Raw genomic sequence first — 21,759 nt, 5'->3', positions numbered from 1 at the left:
ATAGTTCACGAATTCGTTTTTAATAAAACCGTTAATATTTTCCTAACGACATATGGCTAACGAGACACGACGCAACCTTGCCGTTAGTTTGGTCCACCATTGGCCCGGATTTCCGTCACGATTTTGAAGATTTAACGCCGCTAGCCAAACTCGATTGTGTTTTCATCAGGATCGCCGATAGTTGTGAGGCGCACGCGATCCTGCTGAAACCTCAGTGGCACGCTTGTTAACATAAACTTGGAAAAGGAGATTTTGAAAATGTTACTGATTCGAACACCGCACGAAGGACCATATTTCCGTTTGCAGTACATTAAAACTTTAGCTGATGTTTGATCGAAGATCTTTCTTCACGCAAGGAATGTGAGAGGAAATAAAGATTATGTACCGTTCGTTATTGGGAAATCGTAAATATATGTCCTAAGTAAACCACAAACCATTTTGTTTGAGTTTAGCGATATATTTACTTGTGATATATTGAAGCTTATTTCTCCTTATCCACAAATGTTGAGAATAAATGCTATGTATCCATAGCTTTCGTCCGACGTGAAGTACATTTCCTTCGTTATTTACGGATTAGAAAATAACCTATTAAAAAAACTACTTGCCTTTGTACTTGCTAATCAAGGTTTGAAAATGTGTTACTCACTAGGCTCTTTTACTCGGAATGTTCTCTTGAATCTTTCTTACACAAATCCCCTCTAATTAAAGGGTCAGTTATGTAGCTAATATAAGTTAGATTAGGCAGTGTCCTCGTTAGACACATAGTTTCGTTGATTCACCTTCGAGGGGGAGAAAAGAGAAAAGAAGCCTCAAAGACTAAATACCAAAAAGTGTGTTAAAGAAGGTATCTGGGATAAAATTTCGATATAAAATATAGTCTAGACTATAGGGGTGAAGGAGGGCCCACTTTCGGTCAACAACCTTTAATCAATCGATCAAATATTTTTCATAAATTGAAAATTGTACATACTGGTCATCGTCAACGATGTAGTTTAAACGATGGGCAATGTTTAGTACGTTGTGACGTAGGAGAGAGGCTAGGGGAGTGTCATCATTTACCGAAGACGTGAAAGGTCATGAACATGTTAGATTGAAGGCCGCTGCAACTACAAGTGTTACTTTCACTGATGGAATGTTACAAGTTACAGCCCGGGTTTTAGTGGGTTCTTACGGTTACGTCATAGTGGTTAGTTTTAAGGTACATCACACTAAAGAGTGTTTAGATGTAACCGGTCAATGATGTTGAAAGTTTAAGTAACTTTTTTATCTGTTGGTACCTTCCCTAGCCCTAGAACGTTCCCAAATTCTATCTTCGTATTCATTTACCAACGAGAATGTGATTGTTCACAATGTCCTGAAATAGTGTACGGTGTTCTTTATGCGTTAAGATGTAGATAAACCCACAAACGAGGCGAGAGGGAAGTTGCACATGTTACATTATCCGGTTATGAAACGCTATGCTGGTTAACAGAGCATGCATGGTGTGACACCTAGGCTTGGCAACGTGAGCGCTGCATATCAGATCAGCTGTTAGTACATAGCCACGAGTGTGGAAAGTTCAGTTGTTTGTTTAATTCAGTTTTACTGAATTTGGATGCCATCGGTGGTTTAGTTGATCAAAGCTTCGCTTTTTATGCTGCTGAAGCAATGAACGAATCTGAAACATAAATCTACGTGTGATTGGAATGTATACTTCATGAAATCTTTAGTCAATGGTAAATTAATTAAATTCCTATCCTGCATAACATCGCATCACTGTTCATTGTACGTACTCTTTGTTGGATTGAATAACATAGTTTGATATAACTTAAATCGAAGGGTGTAAACAAATTAATTTGGTGGGTTGAATCCAAACATGTAATTTAGTTTAAAACTCATTCCTTAACTTGTTATTGTATTTGTTTACTTCGCATAGGGTACTTAAAGTCAACTGATATTTTCCTGTATTTGTTTCAAGCTGGGTAACCCTGTTTAGTGTAATCAGTGTATCAGTTTAGTGTAATGTCTTATGTGTTTACCAGGCAAGGGTTGTCACTCGCGGTGTAACGGTCTCCAGTCCCACGGTGGGATGTCCTGGTGTCCTGATGGTTCCCCGCAGAGTTCCCAGGATGTGCAGGATCAGTTCCAGGACCGCTACATCGTGTCACCGCCCTCCGCAACCGTTACTGATCCTGTAGAACAATACCAGGACTGAAGGTCGCTGGTTCACTTACAATTACAAACGAGATCCTAACTGGACGGATATCATCGTCATTGGACTGTGAATGACTTATGCTAACTAACAAAAGGTCGAAGTCAGATAAGATCAGGGTTTGGTCCATTTTCTTACTCAAAATAATTGCCACAGGAGAAGATATACACACACAAAAATAATAATGTTTCAGGAAAACCACAAATACTAAGGATTTAAGGATTTGTCGCAAGCAAGCATCCCGACGTAGGCTCCCTATGTTTGCGTAGGATTTTGTTGATGATTGTAGGAAAATTGTGGTTGGCAATAGTAAAACTTGAGGCAATGTGAAAAATAAACAAAGTTCTTCTTATATACCTTTCTGGACCACGATGAATCCAAGTACCAGACTTACTCTAGAAACCCTTGCACAGAAACTTATCTTAGAAGGTGTCCACTTAACACTGTATAGAACGGAGATATTTTTGCCAAGAGGACTAATTATGGATACAACTAATTACAAGATTTTTTTTAGCTATGGAGAATTGAAAATGCGATTAAATATGTAGAGTAAGCAGTACTTTGCAAAGGGACGACACATAAGAGAAGAATTTTTCTTCAAAAACCGAACCCACAGTAGAAAATATTTTCACCACCCTACTATTGATTGTAGAAACGTAACTATTGCAATTCTCCCCCTAGCTGTTTTATCAAATAAAATAAATAATTAAATCATCGAAATTTTAACTTTTGCTCTTGTTGCTTTTTTCGGCTTGAATATCATTCAAACGCCCCAAAGTAAACGAAAATATAGTTTTTTTTGTTATTTAGCAAGAAACCAACCAGTACTTATATACACACACTAAAATCATTTCGGGTACCCTCTAAGTATAAACGTAATACTGTTTAACACTCCTTCGTACATCATTTTATCAAAGTTCAACTTAATTTCGACTTAGTCCGTGTGTTTGAAACACAATGTAAATACATGACACTTAATTTGTCAATATAATTATAGGAATCCGTTATGGCTACAGATGGTTGAATTGTCTTGTATCCAGCTTGTTTTGTAAGACACTCCAGACCAGAACTCTCCACTGCATGGTCTACTGGACACACGTGCTGTACTTTTACTTGGCCGTGCGGAAGTCCAGTTTCGCCGTGGATTTATGTTCCACCCTGTAAGGTGGAGATTTGTAAGCCTTACAGTCCACTTTCTCCCATTGTATGGATATGTGGCGTAAAATGCCTTTGTCATCGTTGTGAAGAAGTTTAAAATTGTCTATGTGTATGAAAACAGTTTGTGGGTATAAATAAAATACCTTGTTCGGAGATAGATTGGAGTTTTTGTGATGTTAGAGTCTTCCTATATTTGATGTCGGTTGTCTTGTCAATAGTAGTGGTTGTCGAGTATTTGTAGTGTTCGCTTTACTTAAGGTCGTTGGCTCGATTTACAGAAGACTCGGAGACCTTTTTGAAAACCCAGCTGTCTTTGGACATTATGGTTTGAATATAAATGATCCTGGCCAAGAAACAGCTGATCACAGTCAGTAGCAGCTGCAAAATGCATCCCACACTCGTTTTCCATTCGGTCTTAAATACGTCTACATCTTCATAGTTTTGTTATACAAGAAGTATAAACGTTGACACAAGGTTAAAATCATACATAGTACATCATTACATAGTTATGTATTTGTCCTTATCTTTTACAGTATGGTGAACATAAATTAAAACCTTAGTAGAAGTTCTTAAAAGTATTTGGACAAAATTTGGACTTTCATAAAACCTGTCACAAGCTGTACTCAAGTAAACCCCTGTAGTTCAACTATGTAAAAAATCAAGAATTTCTAAACATCAAAACATAGTAAGAGTGTCTGTCGATGATCAGTTATCCCAAAGATTTATGCTACCCTTACACAGATTATTTTCTGTTTTTAGTTATATTAGAATAGAATTTAAAATAGAATTCGAATTATTTATTTACACCAATTAACATGTTTACAATTTACAGGCCGTTTGAAACATCAGAAAGTGTTAATAAATCTTGAAACCTTCTCCAAAACATCCATATTTTGACAAAAAATTGTTTGCAGACCCGTTTCCAACGTGGAAGTACTGTACAATCTATTGTAAATTATCCAGCAGACCTCGCTATAAATCAGGGTTCTCGGTGACAGTTTATCAGCCGGGCTTGTTATCAGAGTCTTGTAAGGAAGTAAAAGCATCTTGTATACCCGTGGACCGTGACGGTTTCCCCGCCTCCACTGCAGACCGTAGGCCTTCCACTGTCACTTTCAACTTTCCGACCCGCAGCCCCGGGCGAGGAATACGTAAACGGTTGAAGGTCAAGTCCAATGTCCATATTTAAAACACTTTCAACGTTCGGAACGCTGCGAGAATTTATGTACTTTCGGAAAGCGAGCTTGTTATTTTGTTACTGATATAGTGCGTCGTGTTTTAATATAGTAAAGTTCGTTTGGGATTGTTCCAAATGGGTGGACAGGGTTTGTGGTTTTTGGGGGTAATGTGCGGGACTCACGTTTTGGAGGGTTGGGGTTCAAATCTAGCCAATGGCCAACATGATTTGAATGTCTGCATGCGTAGTGTGGTCACCCGATAGTTTGAAGCCAACATATCCAGGAAACCAAATAACGAAAGATCTTTCAGGAAAGGAGAAATTTCTCTGTTTTGGTTAAGTCGTTCCAATAAATAAGGCATCAAGTTTCATGTTATCAGCTTTGTTTTAGTATAATGTTGAGTATTCATCGTATTTATATAACTTTTCTTTGGCTGTATTTAACATTCCTCTTCCTCTCCTGTCTTCAACTTATACACATGTTTTGGCTTGAAAAAAATATTAAAATGTGATTTTGTTATTGTTTTTTTGTTTTGGTTTCCTTCTGTTGGGGAAATAATACTGGAGGTATAGGTATTATCCGGTACTGGAGGTAAGGACTGTTGTTCTCAATTTTCTCTCAATTAATTTTAGCAGTTTACTAAATTTATTTTGCCTCGGACAAAAACACCACCTATTTTTGCTCCTCGAGACTTTTACAAAGAAGATTAGTATATCTTATTCACAGCTAAATCCGGTAAGTTATGACTATATTTCAGTATAGATACGTAACTATTTTATAACGTCAACCTTTTGGATGGTCTTTATTAAATTTATCGCACAATACCAAACTGATGGTAAATGAATTCGGAACCAATTTGGGACGAGCAACTTCCGATTTGGCACTATAACCACTCGGCAACACAGAACAACTGTTAAACTAGGGTAGGGGGAGTAGGGGTTGTCTAGTAATAAATTAAACTCCAATAATGTCTTTATAAAGTAAAAGAAGACAATTTGAAGGCTAGTAATCCTAAAACTAATCATGGTTTATGGTTTCTCATTTGACTGCGTAACTCAGTGTATTTCCCATTTCGAAACTGGACCCAGCTGTCCTTGATCATTGGGCTTTTAATAGGTCCTGACTAATAAAACAGCTGATCTTAGTCGGTAAAAAAGCTACATAAGGCATCACACTCTATTCTACACTCATCCTTCGCTTATATTTGGGTTAAAATACGCACAAGGGTGGCGTCCCCATCTCATATGGTAATGATAATAATAATTTCACAATGTAAATAACATTATCTCCTCCCACAAAATAACCTTGGACCTATTGCCATTGCGAGTGCGTAAGTAGGACCGTTGACGACGCTCAATGCAGTGCGAGATGATAGCAGATAGCAGGTAACGGCCAAGGACATTAGCGTCACCGTTAACAGAGCCATTATCATCATTACCAAGGCTGCTTGCCAAGAGTTACACCCCTGGCTAGGCTTGGGGATAGTGCCATGGCCTTCACTATGCTTTTCCACAAAAAAACACTGCTAAGTTGCGTTAACATTTTAAATATAACCTTGAGAATTAATCGATTTGAACACACGTCTCACAAAATTTACATAAAACGTTTGGAGAAAAAGTTGAATACAGGATGGACAGGTATAAAAAGTGACACTGTACATAGAAGAGTCCTGTGGTATTGGATACGTTCAGCAGATACATATCAAACGAGGTCTAACAGTTACCTGAGGATGCTAAGACTGGTTTGCATATTTTACAGTCAGAGAGCGACTTGCAGATGTCAAACATAGGTTACAATGATTTGTAGCATTCAATAAGCTACAAATTGATGTAGGTATATAATATGTTCAAGGAGTTAATTTCAGACCTCCAAGATGTACGGTGTTGCTTTAACATGTCTTTAGACGAAGTTTCACATGGTATACCGAGATTTTGTTGATAAGGTGACTTTTGAGGACATCTTGTAGTATGCAAGGAGGTTCTTGAAGATACAGACCATAAAAATGGTAGAAGATGATATCCATCCAATGATCTGTTAGCAAATATTCTAGGATACAGAGATTTATCCACAGTTATTCCAGTATAAATTAAAACAAGCCACTTACAGATATCCCAATACTTGCTTTTGTTTTAGGATACACATATCTACTTACATAATGTTACAGGATAATGAGATTTGTGAGGCTGGCGTGACCAACAAGTTCCAACTTGGAGTGACGTCTTGACGTGAGATGTCTCAACCTGACCTTTCCATCATCTATCTCTAGCTTGTGTTTTACAAGTGTTTACTCTCATATACTGCACCCCACAGACACAAATATGCGAGTGTATCTAGTATGTTGAGTTGTGAGGCTGGCGTGACCAACAAGTTCCAACTTGGAGTGACGTCTTGACGTGAGATGTCTCAACCTGACCTTTCCATCATCTCTAGCTTGTGTTTTACAAGTGTCTACTCTCATATACAACCACAGACACAAGTATTCGAGTATATCTAGTATGTTGAGTAGTGAGGCTGGCGTGACCAACAAGTTCCAACTTGGAGTGAGGTCTTGACGTGAGATGTTTCAACCTGACCTTTCCATCATCTCTAGCTTGTGTTTTACAAGTGTCTACTCTCATATACACCACAGACACAAGTATGCGAGTATATCTAGTATGTTGAGTAGTGAGGCTGGCGAGACCAACAAGTTCCAACTTGGAGTGACGTCTTGACGTGAGATGTCTCAACCTGACCTTTCCATCATCTCTAGCTTGTGTTTTACAAGTGTCTACTCTCATATACACCACAGACACAAGTATTCGAGTATATCTAGTATGTTGAGTAGTGAGGCTGGCGTGACAAACAAGTTCCAACTTGGAGTGACGTCTTGACGTGAGATGTTTCAACCTGACCTTTCCATCATCTCTAGCTTGTGTTTTACAAGTGTCTACTCTCATATACACCACAGACACAAGTATGCGAGTGTATCTAGTATGTTGAGTAGTGAGGCTGGCGTGACCAACAAGTTCCAACTTGGAGGGACGTTTTGACGTGATATGTCTCAACCTGACCTTTAAAAATTAAGGGTGTATTGATCGAGGCTAAATTACTTTATTCGTTGTTGTACAGCTGTGTAACATGATAAGCAATTTCTAATACAAACTAATAAGAATGTCTTTTTCAGGTATCCTGTACTGAGTTAACGTAAGTTTTTAAAAATCACAATTTTCTTAATTAGCAAATTTAGTCTCTCTCAACGTACTCATTTGGCCATTAATGGCTATAGCCTTATGGCTGAGTAAATGGTTGGGATTGGTTCCGAATTAATGGCTTACTCCGCACCACTCCTTCCAGTCACCTTCGTATTGAGGTCTAGGTGCGGGTGATGGCCTTAGTTTTCAAGATCGTGTAAAAGTTAACCATAAGGTGCAGAATGTAAGATAGACAAGTGATATCTGATTGATTAAACATCTAGTAGGGCGCATTTACTTTGGGTACTGAAATCGTCATCACGTTTACATGGACCAGACTTTTCTTTATAACGAGCTTCTCACTTAGTGCACAACAACAAATTAAATTTCTCTTTAAATTGCTTATATTGAAATTGGGTTGGATGGATAAAAGATAATTTAGTTTACAGCTGTATTTTCTAACAAAAATACGAAACAATTGTAATTCAACACTCGTGCAGAGCATTGTCCTATTATACAATGACAAAGCCATTTTCACATTTATTTCCCACCTGTGTAAACAGCTGGTTAACCTTCACAAACACTTTTACTTCGCATTGTCTTTAATAACAGAAACATACGTCAACAGTTCCCATAGAAAGTAAAATTGCAGAATCCAGGACAGGATCAGTCATTGTTTAATCAATGAAAGTCGCTGTTTGGGAAGCGAGTGAGAGTGATCCCCCCTTAAAACCCCCCGGGCCCCGGTGTCCCCCTCAGACACGTTGACCCAGTTTTCACTGAATACTCTCACTTGCGAGGGAATTAAAACTGCCCCACCCTCAGGGTTGTGTCGTAGCGGCGATGCTTTTTCTTTTTTTTACCCGCGAGGCGCGGCCCGCACACCCACGTATGATGGTTGTAGCTTTGCGGGTTTGTGGCTGTGGTTTCGGTTTTGCACTTACCGCTGATTGATTTTAGTTTGGCTTTCTGTTTAGTTTGTTTTTGCCGGGTGAAATTGCGATTTTAATTTCCCGTATGGGATCTTGGTAGATATTGATTAGAATGTGTGGCTATGCTGACACTTATATAGTGAGATGGTGTGCTTTTACCGCCAAATCGAAATCCTTCTGGGATCGAATCCACTTTTCCAATTACTTTGGTGCCACACGGTTCAGACTATCCTTAACAATTGATCTCGTACGGAAACAAACCCACGCTGACGTTTAAGGCACCGAAGGGACACTAAATACACTAGATTGTAACTTTATACAGATTGAAGACACTCTACCACCTCAACTTATCCGAATTAGTACCACCTTACCGCCACCTAGGTGCGTATTTCTACTCAAATATGAGTGTAGAAGGAAATTAGATGATCTGTGTAGCTTTACTATTAACTAATATCAGCTATTTCACTAGCCAGGATCGTGTTTTTAAGCCCAATTATCAGGGACAGCTGAGTCCAGTTCCGAACCATCAAAACCCTATTGAATCTTCTCAGATGTATTAGGTAACCTTTATTGCTAGGCGAGCACTATACCCCATCAGCATGTGACTTATTTGTTTCGCACAATCCCCGCCAAACTCCATAACTGTATCTAAGGTACAGGAAGACTCTTTGACTACATTTCCATCAACTCCTCTGAGAGACACGCCCAACTCCCGACTCCCGGACTCCAGGAGTGACCGTGAGCGGCAGAGTGGGAGTCAATGTCGGCGACTGGTCTCCTTGAACTGCGACACGAAATCTGCATTACCATGTCGACCCTGTAACCGACACCGTTACAGGGTGGCCGAGAATGTTTGGAGAATGTCCCAATAAAGATCCAATAGAGATGCAAAGGATTGATGCAGGTTTCCCACCATTGATTGAAGACGATTAAGTCTTGTATCTGATCCAGGTTACAGGAAGATGGGAATGAAGATAGGGGAGATTCGAGATTCAGGTTGTGGAAAGTTTTCACCAATCACAGTGATGGGATATTTAAGCTATAATCCTATAAAAACAACATATAACATCACTAATAATCATGAACTGTAAGCAAAGATGAAGATCTGCATTAATATAAAATCAAATGTATCTTTGCCCGTCTATAACTCTTTTATTCAAGGGCTCTAAATGTCTTAATGGTTTCTTAATTTCATTTTTAAGATCTGTCAAGTCTCTGACCGCACACTCCGTATAAAATATGGCTTCTGCAGCAACGTGTTTTCTGAAAAGAATGTAGTGAGCATCTGTATTTGAAATTTCATAGTTTCATAAAACTGCCTTAAAGTCTTCCAATTACACACTTGTAGGAGTGTGATTGACTCAATCCAAATTCACACAAATGTTTAATTCGAGTGGTGAGAAAAGATCTTCACGTCAAGGGTGCGGCCAATTATGTTGGCAAGCTAGAATTTGAGAACGTCGAGGTCTCATAAAAAAGATAAAAATTTTTAAACAAATGTTTTTATCCATTGAAACTCACGTGACTTCCAGCCACTCTGTCGTTGCGTGACCAAAGCCTATTGACGCACAATCGATGATGGCAATACATCTTTGAGTATTCCCCACTGCATCTACGACTATGGTGTTTATCATTCAAAGCGTTTCCTCTACGAATCCTTAGTTTTTTCTAAATTAAGAGGCTTGGCCCAAATTTACAAAGGAATGTCATACCGCATGCAAAGAATTTGTAGGTATTCAAAATCGCCAAAGGCAATCAAAGTAATCAGTGAAAGCAGCAGCAAAAGCAAACACTTTCATAATTTTATCAATCCCAGCCTAATCGGAATGCTCATTTCACTATTGGTAAGCGGTGATTGCATATTTCTTGTCGCTGCATCTAATGGACCATCAGAGTTGATGAGTCGAAGTGACCGACATTCTGGACATCTCCAACGCCTCGAGCGCAGTTTTCTCCGATCTCTCTAGTTTTTGGTCAATTTGCCCATGTTTGACACTAAATTGCAATTGAAATTAATTGTAGATTAAGTTGATGGGACAAGGGTTGCGGTGACAACTTTAAAATAGCTTAATGAAAAATTACACTGCACTTACAAAGATTCCTAAGCACTTCAGCAAACACATCGGTGTAGAAGCAAAATTTTGTAGCTTATACTGTGCTGTGGTGGACCTATGGACCACTTAATCAAAAGTTAGTATTCTAAAATCTAACTTTAGCTATTCTATTATCACCACTGATACTAGAAGTATAACGTACAGAGTATAACGTAATCTCTGTCATCAATGGCATATCCAGAGGTTTATCTAAAAAAAATTTTTGTACCTAGTAAATATAGTATAGTCGCAGTATTTTCCTAATGAATTATGTTTTTCTGAAATGACGCTTGACTTCTTGATTTGGGTTGGACTTGCTTAAAGTGTAGTAAAAAACGTATGACCAATAGTAACCATTGGGGGGTGGTAAACAATTATTATACCAATTAATTACTTAGTAGTTATCTGTATAAACAGAATAAATAGATCAATACAAGTTTATTTTGGAGTTAGTCAAACTGGTGGTCAAAACATTGAAAGACTATTCTCGACCCTGGACACAGGAACTGGCAATTACATGTGAAAGCTATGAATAGACGATCATCTTTATAAACCGTAATCATAGACGCTTATAATGGCTCTTTGTTGTATCCGGTTCCTTTGATGTATGTGGTTTTTACTTTGGGGAGGGACCGTCAGTTTTGAAGGTCAAGTTTTGAAAACATTTTGAGCTGTAAGTTGTTGTCTTGTTATGATAATTTCAATTGAAGATGTCTGGTAATTTGAAATAATGCCTCATTTGACTAGTTGCTCATTCATAATTTGTTCGGCCACCAGATAGTAAACTGTGTACCTAGTAATCTTTCTTGGTTTTACGTATCGTCTTTGTGTGTTTTATTAATGTTTATTGACGCCATGCAAATGAAGTATTTAAGTGTCCAGATGTAAGATGGTCTAGTCACACACCCAATGATAGAATCATCGCCAGAACTGCCGTGATAATGTATTAATGTATTATTGATTGCAATCAGCATGTTTTATTGTTAATGCAGAACTTAATGTGTACACAATGTAGTACATGGATAAATATGGTAACCTAAATCGACTCTGGTCACCATGCTACCGATTAAAGAGGCTTACTTATAATTGGTCGATGGTTAGTAACGAGACTAGAATTTTAACCGTCCCCTTAATCTAAATTCAAAACCATATTGCTCTATTTTCATAGCATTAAGCATTTCCTACCTATGTCACCAAAACCTGTGTTATTGAAGTGTTGGACCAATTCATTAAGAAGAGAAGGGAACAAAACTATTACTATCACACTGTAATAAATTCCAATAAGAACCCGTCTAGCATATTTTAACGCTAATATAAACGAAGGGTTAGTGTCAAATAGTGTGAAACGTTGAAATATGGAGACATCAAAGCTCGTTTTTCATCACTATCTGTGGATATCTGAATATCAACCATGTAGGCATGAAAAGTTCAATATATTTCCCCCCCTTCGAATTTCGTATATCACCATTCTTTAGCACCGCCGTTTAGCATAAATCCCCGTCCTTTCTCCCCAGTTACAGAATCGGAAATTGATCCAATTCGGCCACTCCTCTGCAAAACACTTTCGATCCGGAGCGTCTGCCCGGGGAAATCGTCCAAGGCGGCGCCCAGCTCGGGTGAAAGAGTGAAAGGATTGTTGCACGATCCTGTGGGACACAACATGCAGAATGCCACACTTGGGCGAGGTGTGGGTGAAATCGAAAGTCACCCTGGGGAGGAGGATTTATCCGGCCTAACTAGCCATCCTAGTCGGTCTTGCTAGACGCACGGATAGTCTAAGTTGTTTTGGAAATCGAAAGTCGAGCCGGGGGAGAGACGATTTGCATAAGGTCAACCGAGTCTTGCAGGCTTTGAGCTGAACATATGAGTTGTTTATTCAGCTTTGAGTGTTTATGTGTGCGAGGTGTGCTGTGGGACACTGGTTTCGGTTTTATATTCTCCTGACTACATTAACCTCTATGCTAAAGTAGTTAGGTCCAAACTATAGAGAATCAATAGGTCGTTTGGTAATCTTTAAGAAATTTACCTACTGAAATATGTGTTTGATTTGGAATTTTTAGGCCAGATTAGGCTAAGTTTGTGCAGACTTGCCTGGAGGATTGGTTTCGCTGTTTCGCAGTAGACATTTTATAACAATTTTCTCCAATACCAAATTATGAACTTGTGGTTTTCATCTTAACACTTTTATCATAAACAAATTCATATAACAAACCCAGACGTTTCGTAACGGTGTTTGACCATCTTTGCGACTTTTAAACATGTTCTACTGATTAGAGAAACTGTTGATGGGAAACCTTGCAAATATTCTCGTATCCAAGTTTTCACACAGTTATTTATTTTACTCAAAGAACAGTAAACACACTAAAGGTCATTAAATGACCCTCGAGGTATTAAATGAACCGTAAGGCTATTTGCTGCGGCAAAGCCAAGCATATTCATCATGCCTTGTAGGTACATAACACGTCGTTAGTTTCTCACAAACACACACACACACACACACACACACACACACACACACACCACAACCATTTGTGCGATAAGTCTAACAAGCTCACGCCGAGTAAATAATGCTTTTCACTTCAGATCCATCTTCAGATGTGAAAGATTTCTCTACAATGGAAGGCGTTAACCCGTGACCCGCGATGACGTCATGATGTGTTGTATGGAAATGTGGACCTTGGTTGGACCGTCTGTCTGTAGACAACAATACACATGATTGGATAGGAGGCTACACCAATCTGAGCGTTAATTAAATATTCTTTCGTATTAACGAAAATTTAATTAAATTTATCCTTGACACATGATATTTCGGCTTGCCTAAAATGGTGCTAGTTTCGTTATTGTTATGTCAGCGTCGTGAATAACCTTTTACAGCCCACAGATCCAAACAGCTGATTGCCGAGTAAGGTTCTGGTTCTAGATCAGCTGTTAGATCAGCTGGAAAGTGTTGCAACAATGTTTTCTATTGGAAACTATCGGAACTCGCGGAGTGTTTGTTGTTTGATTCATTCAGTATATGATATGCCATTAAATAAATTATCAGTAACCAACCTAGTGAGCTTGGAAGAATTTAAAATACACATTGTTGATCTAAACACTTGGAGGAAATTTGTAAAAGAGTAAGAAAAAGTCCAAATTTTAGGAAATATTAAAGTTGTAAGATTTTCGAACTGCTGCGAAATATTTATTTGTGCAACTAGTGAGAAAAGTGAGCAATTGACTCACTCGAGAGAAATCCTTAACGAGCCGTAGGCGAGTGAGGAATGGTTTCTCGAGTGAGGCAATTGTACTTTGAACTCGAGTTGCACATTATACTTTTCCTACAGTTACCATAAAACAAATAAATTGGTGAAGAAACATAACCTATTTTTACACAGAAGTGAACTTTTAATAAAACATTTAATGTGAAGTGACAAATACAACAGTACAACAGCTGACCAGCTGATTTACAACCAGTGCTGCCAACGTATTTCGCGCGCATACGACGTTGCCTGCATGTTACGCGCTCACTATTTTGTGCCTTCACGTTGCAAATCTGGAGTGAGACAAAGTAATTAGAGTGAGACAATCTTAACATTGTCTCACTGATGAGCGAATTGGCCACTTCGCTTTCTCAAATCAGTGAGAGAACATGTACATTGTTAGGTAACTGTAGGAAAAATATATTCTTTTTCTTACTTTAGGTAGACACTATATCTTTACAATTGATTTTCTTCTAATCGAAAGTGCTTTCATGAACACCTTCCCTCCGTGATTTAAAACGTATCTCCATATTTGGAATCAGTTAAATATTCTACGAAATAATTTTGATAAATTATGTAAAATCTTTCAATAAAATATTCATCAGCGAAAGTTGCCACCTGTGGATTCCAACGGATTAACTGCATTTTAGAAAATAAGTGAAAAGTGATTTAAACAGTATTACCAGCATATCTGATGCAGTGTTCCACGATTTAGTGGGTTTCAATAATGTAAAATACTTTCACCCGATATTTCTTCGTTCACTTACACTTTCATCTCACGGTTTTGAGACTTATCGTGCTTCTTGTTAATTTTAATGTACTTTAGTGTTTAAATGTATTATCTTCATATATAAAAGCGAAAGTGGAATTAGCAGACCAAATTCAGTTGAATTTCTTTTGGATAGAATGTAGGAGAATTAATTTATTTTTTAAGCGGTTGAAATTGTCGTACGGCAAAGATAAGAAAGTGAATAGCAAGGAAGTATAGAGAATACTTACGAAACTGTATTTACTGCGGTGTGTATTTATAACGAGATTACGTTTTAGGGGTTTTGACTTTCAATATTGCAAGTAGACCTCTCGGCAAAGTCATGCTTTACAATCTGAAGCCGATCTTTATAGTTGGCCAATATTCCTGGTGGGGGTTGAGAAATATTATCTTATATGGTAAATTTGATAGCTTATGCTTTAGGACTATAGATTAATAATTAAAAACAGCCGTTAACAATAGATATTTTTTGGGGGAATGTGCGTTTAAGCTCGAGAAATTGCAAGAAAAAAGGAAAATAATAATGAAAACATCAAGATGCACGATGCATATACTTTTAACATAAACACACTTCAAAACTTCAGCTCCTAACGATTACAGGGAGTGTTACGATTAGTGATTAAACTCCTGAAAATATTACGATCTGAAACCGAGTGGTCACAGGGCGCTGGGAAAGCGAAGACTTTGGTGGACCACAGAGTAATAACATGGACCATGGACCAAGGACTCTACTGGTCCATGACCATGAAACAGAGTTCAAGACAGTCAAGGTCACTGGAAATTATCAAGGTCACACATCCGACCTTGATAAGAAGTGGAGTTGATTTATTGACGTTTTCTCTCATTGAAACTTTCCCACATTAATTTGTCTCCCAATGTAAAAATTAGTCACATTTCGGAGAAAATGCGAATTTAGTTGGCATAGGTTTGCGAAGTCACAGCGATTTCACTGTGTTGTTTAAAAAGGGCCGAGGTACTAAGTGATTCTATATTATAAAACACGAGCAAATATTTAAACGGTACTATCAGGTATGAAAAAAGCATAGTACAATAAATGGATAGAGTCCATTAATTACACTAAAAACTAACACAGGTATTTTTTAATTCGTTCTATGTTCTCACTATCTACAACATTAAACTGTCTAATTGTTTGAGCATTTGTAAAGCTTTCGGAGATGTGCAATCCAGCAGAAAACAAGTTCATGCAAGAAAAAAATAACGATTAACGTTAATCCAACTTTGTCCTTTTTTTCAGAAACAAAGGGTTTTAATTAACACGTTTATACTTTAAATACTTGTAAAAAGTTGTGGGTCGCTGGTAAGTTAGGGTTGATGGTTAGTACCGATTGACCATTTATTGAGATGACTCCAACCTGCTCATCCTGAGATGACCCCATGCAGGCGTGTAATTTAAGCTGAGGAGTAAGATGGTGAGATTACCTGTTTAAGTTTTTACCGACCAAAATGTTTTTTTCCGCTAGGGCATATTTTTTTTACAAAACGAATGCTCAAGTATAGCAATACAGTTTTACACCAAAAACTACTTTTGTAGGTTTATCTCATGACTGATAACAAAATGATTGAAATAAGATGAGATGGTTTCGTCCTGATTGACTCCATTCCGCCGTTTCCTCAGCCTATATCGCAACATTTCACTAAGCAGTTTATGCAACAGATTGTGTTCTGATCGCCTCAGATTGACGGAAGGCTCCAGACCTGGGAAGAGCACGATTGCCAACATCTTCAGTCGTGCGTCTTCACCACTTTCCCTCTCAAAATGTCAGTTTTAATTGTTTTGTTACCGACTGCGTGACATTCGAGCTAAAACCCAATTAGTACAACTTAGTGATTCCATATGGAAATCCTGCCACACGTCTATTTAGAAGGGTTGTGTGAAAGAACTGCCAAGTATCAAGTTTTTGACTATGACATAAATTATCAAATAATTAATATCAAATCGTGTCAATAATTAACGGATCGACCCCTTTGTTTTGAATTTACCGGGAACTATGTACATAAATAAATTTAAATAGATTAAGAGCATCATAGTCTCAAACAGAAGAAAAGGATAAGAATTTAAAACCAATTCGACTATGTTATATTTCGGTTCGTGTAATACTAATTTAAAACCAACCCTACAAAGGCACGCGGCATAACTGTTTTGACAACGATCAACTTTTTTAACCAAACTAAACAATTGTTCCGTGTGCTTAAAGTCAATAGTCGTCAGTTAACACGCAATCGTTTGCATGTTTGTAAAGAACTTACAACAAAATTGTCGAAAATGAAGGTTCTGAATTGATATTAGATTCTAATTATCACCTATTACAATTATAATTCAGATTATGTAAGTCTAGCCATAGACAAATGAAGGAAATTACTTTTGTTTTACGTTATGTGTACGCAAGTAGAGCATACAACAACTACGATATCCAATAGTGAATGATGATAGCATATCTATCTATATATCTATATATTAATAGGCAAGCACGTTTCTTTAAAACCTTTTTTCTCAGCTCGTGTGCATCGTAGGGAAAATCTACGCATACCGTTAGAAAGATAGTTTCCTGTAGAAGTGCAGAATCCCTTTAAAAATTAAAATAGGCTCAAAGATAAGAACAAAAATTGAATTTGAAATTAACAAAAAAATAACATGGGCTTTATGGGTTGCCATGATGGTGACGAAATAAGAACGAAATATAAACAGAAAATCAAAACAAATTCCAATCACATGTTTTATTTACAGTGTGGGGTGAAAATAGAGAAGCCTGTACCTTTACATTCCATCCCCATGTTAAAGTTGTCACCAGTTTTTTAAAAATTAAATTCGTCGTAGTTGATGTGAGCCACCAACAGATTGCGCTGATCTAAATGACTAATTTCTGTCGGATACACGATGTTTTTACCAAGTAAAACTTATGGAATTACTTATTATGAGCTATAGCAAATCGTATGACCCATCAACTTTCTCAACAACAAAAAATAAGAAAATAAGGTAGAAAATAGAATTTAAGACACACATTAGGTGACTGGCTCACACAACTATGTGTTAAAAAAAATTGCGACAGCTGGTCCACATAGATGGGATGTCTACTTCAGTATCCAATAGTCAATACAAGATTACATGTTTTTGGTCGAGTTTTCGACCACTGGACGACCACTAGTATATAGTTAAAGAACACAACATTAACAACTAACTACTACTTGTTTACCTGTTATAATGTCACGTCTACCTGTTTACTGTAACTGCCACATTAACTGGCGTCTCAAGTTTATTGTCAGGGCTGTAAACCTTGACCTGACAGCTACCGGGCCTCCGCCCCCCTGGCTACGTGAGGGCCAAGGGGGTTAACGAGGGATGGTCGGGGAAAAGTAGGGTAATGTGTGTCGTGGACGTGTCTGCTGTTTATATACAGGACAGTGCAGATGTCGCTAAACGGCTTTTAATGGTGGGAAGGAACAGCCAGAAGGACGTGTAGTTGATTTAATTTCCTGTAATGACTTTTCAAGGTTTCCAAACTCTAATGTCGAATAAAACTATTAATAGGTTGGTAGTACAAGTTATTGATTAATATTTTTAATTTACACGTAATGTTGCATTTCTATTTTGTGTAATTTACTGTATATTTTCATTCGAAACTTTTTAGTTGAATTTAATCGGAAACTTAACTTTACTTAATCTTAATCTTAACTTTATGGCCCAAAATATGTAGACCGTCATCTTTGATTAATATATGATTGGTGAAGGTTGGTTTGCGGATTGGAGCGCAAATCTTCTGCATTGATAATCCTGATTCAATTAATTTCTCTTATCTGTGATAGTTCCATGGATCTATTATTCTATTATTTGGTGTCACCCTTTAGTAGTAGCATGGATTAAAGAATAGGCATACTGTAGGTCCGTCAAAAGTAGGGGGATTTCTTAGGTTAGGAGAAGTCTTATCAGTTGAGATTTGAGAACTTACTCGACTGAAAGCAATACGGTTATAATATAAATATTGGTTATTATAAATGTATTTGAAACAGTTTCTTATAAAATCAATTAGTCATTAGTCTCCTCTATAAAACAATTTTGAATTTGTATGTAAAAAGTTTCTACCTAATCAATAAGGAAGAAAATAAATAAAATACATTTATTTGTTCGCGTTTTTATTCAAGGAAATGACAGTGTTAGTAAAACACGATGAACTTTTATAAGTTTTATAATTTGTCAAATATTTTTTAATTTTTTTTTTTAAAGGAGAAGAATACATACAATTTTAACAATATTTTGTATTGTGTAATAAATTTTGAAATCACCATCTTGCGACTACGTGGCTGCGTTCAAACCAGGTTGTTTCAGATGGACTTGGTCGTAAAAGAGTCATTTAGGTCTCCGTTTTGAGTAATTTTGAGCTGCCGTGTCTTTCTGTCGTTTCAGAAATAACATTATTGCACAAACTCCCCTTCTGCACCTGCATCTAACCATCTAACTAACCTTCTGCAGTTACAGCAAGCTTCACAGTGCACTCTGCAATATATTTGTATAAAATATGGATAAAAAAGCGGCTCAAATGTATTTAAATAAGTGTAAGAAAATATTTTTTTGGCTACGACAGATCCTTTAAAAAAATATTCCATAATAATACAGTTATTGGTGAGTGATTGTTTTTTAAAGTTAAAGAAATCTCACTCGATCCTTAACCAACAAGAATTTAGGTTCAAGTATTGGGGACATTTAACTTTTTTGACCACGACCTTTCTGTGTTAACATAAAGATCTTATTTAACTTATTCCGGAGTCCGTACAAGAAGTTATCCACGTGCCGAGAATAGTTGCAAATGCTAACTAGATACAGGATGTCATTACACCGGTCATTATCATATGTTAAGCAACAGCAAATTGTCTGTGAGAAGGTCATAAGCCAACAATAGCGGAGACAGCTGATTGTTATTGGCTACATGTTACTTTCTACAACAGGTGATTCATGTAGCTGTGCAGTGCCTACAACTCGTGTGTGATTGATAATGTCGAATGTGTATGTAATTACGTAGATAAAAAAACCTCCTTGTAACACCCTTATAGACCAGCTGAAGAAAATTTTAATTTTAGCAGATCCGGTTAATTATGAGTTTACTAATTGTTTACTGTTATTTGACAAATTTCAAAACTATTTTGATCAAATTAAAAGATCTAATTTTAAACAATAGCTCGTCCTCTGGTTTCGTAATCAAACATCAGAGCACAAATAATAAATTTACTCTAAAATAGGACTCTCGTAAATGAATAATAGTAGACTACGGTGTGATTAAATTTGTTGACGTACTTGTAAAATCTACTTGTTTGAAGTGTTTCTAAATGTTTGAATGCACTGTGGACCAAATGTGTCTCTAGGTATGATTTTACGATTAAGTTTTACCGGTTGTGATACCATAAGACACATCTCAAAGCTTGTGGAAATATAGAAGACGTGCGAGTATCGTCTACATAATACCCCATGAAAGTCCAGACCAAGGAAAGTGATAAACAATTCCACACGATGTGGAATTATGTGGATGTGGATGTTATCAAGTGCCGTTACGTTGTTACACATGCAGATGCGTACGTTATCAACGCACGGTCACGTATCACGTACATTTACATCTCGATCTTCCTGGGAAAGGGAGTCCGATCACATCACGATTGTTGCGAACACTTCAAAGAAAGTAAAAGTCGGCTGCAGTAGATCAGCTGATTTCTTCAACAAAACAGGTGGCTTTAGATAACATGATAAACAGATGATATCCTCCTCGGGGGGATTGTGAAACACGGCGATAACTTGGAACAATCTTGAATCTTCGGACGTAATCTCCTTAACGTCAGCCTAGCTTGTTATGTATGGACAATCATGTCACAATTTCACCGTAACCAAACAAGCATTTTGATCTACTTTCAAACTTAGAGATGTTTAAAACAGATTTTCTGTAAATGCATATTATTTCACAGTTATGAGTGTTTTTCGTTCAGTAATGTGACAAAAGTTGGCCACAGCAAAATCGACAGAATAGAAATGTTTCGAAAATGTCATGCATTGACCGCCTTAATTTTGACTACGAAATCATAACCAAAATACCTACCAGAAACAATAAAGTACACATCAAAACGAGATAATCCAAATTAGGGGCTGGTAAAAACTGCACATTTCCCCTTGTTTAAGCACTTATACACTTTAGGCTTTGATACGGTTTGAAGACTTGGCTTTGATAAGCATGCAGCGGTCGTAAGTCATTAACAATGAAAAGGTCTCTATTATTTTGCTAAATATAAACGACCGTAGTTTTACATTTTTCAACGAAGCTATGTTGGGATATAATCATCAAACGTTTAAAGGAAGCAAGATGATTTCATACAAAATACATATACTGTGTTAGAAGGTGGCCTGAGTTTTGGAAAGATAATTTTTGTATCCACCCAATATTTTTGTGAAATCTACAAACCATAATAATTAGATACACAAAGAAGAGACTGTTTAGTGTGTAAGAAGTGAGTAGTTAAAGTTTTATAGGATTTGCACATAAAAACATAATTTCATAGCTGCATTGAGAAACCTTTGCTGATGATCATCATTAAGATCCGCAGCGCTACTCTGGTAGATGCTGCTTTCACAAAGCAAACAGTCAATTGGGCATTCAGCAGGGGATCCGTATTATTGGTATAATCGCAGTAGGCCATCGCTTCCACGGCCTACCAGATATTATCGCTTCCTCATCAACCATAATTTACCGCGATTCCTCAATTGCAGACGCAAACAGTCTCTGAAACAAAGTGGTAGAAAATGATAGTTGAGTGAAACAGTTTTGTGAAAGCATACAGAATGATTTGATAGTGTATACTTTTCAAATATGAAAATTATAAGAATGGTACAGATTTATTGGTAATTATTTCGAGGTTCATAATCCAGTTTTGTTTAGAAACGCCAATGAAAATAGTAATTGGAGGTCCAAGTCTATGGTGATTAGGTTACAGACAAATCGTTAACTAGTGTTGTATCGTTAATAACCACTGTTC

The 21,759-nt window shown here is 37.3% G+C and overlaps 1 protein-coding gene across 3 annotated transcripts in view; it reads left to right on the top strand.

The window, feature by feature from the left end:
• LOC129003225 (uncharacterized) overlaps positions 1-21,759 on the top strand; it is a 153,985-nt gene that overhangs the window by 34,260 nt on the left and 97,966 nt on the right. The window contains exon 3 of one of the 3 annotated variants that reach the window (XM_054431519.1): positions 7,691-7,710. The exons of the other annotated variants lie outside the window; for them this stretch is intronic. The gene's annotated coding sequence lies outside the window, so the exon portion shown is untranslated. The remainder of the gene's footprint in view (positions 1-7,690; positions 7,711-21,759) is intronic. 3 annotated transcript variants of the gene reach the window in all.

Source organism: Macrosteles quadrilineatus, unplaced genomic scaffold (assembly GCF_028750875.1).
Source record: "Macrosteles quadrilineatus isolate MER2022 unplaced genomic scaffold, UCM_ALF_1.0 Scaffold_9__3_contigs__length_116548681, whole genome shotgun sequence".
In the NCBI taxonomy this organism is placed as follows: Eukaryota; Metazoa; Arthropoda; class Insecta; order Hemiptera; family Cicadellidae; genus Macrosteles; species Macrosteles quadrilineatus.
This window is presented reverse-complemented; position numbering and strand designations above follow the sequence as displayed.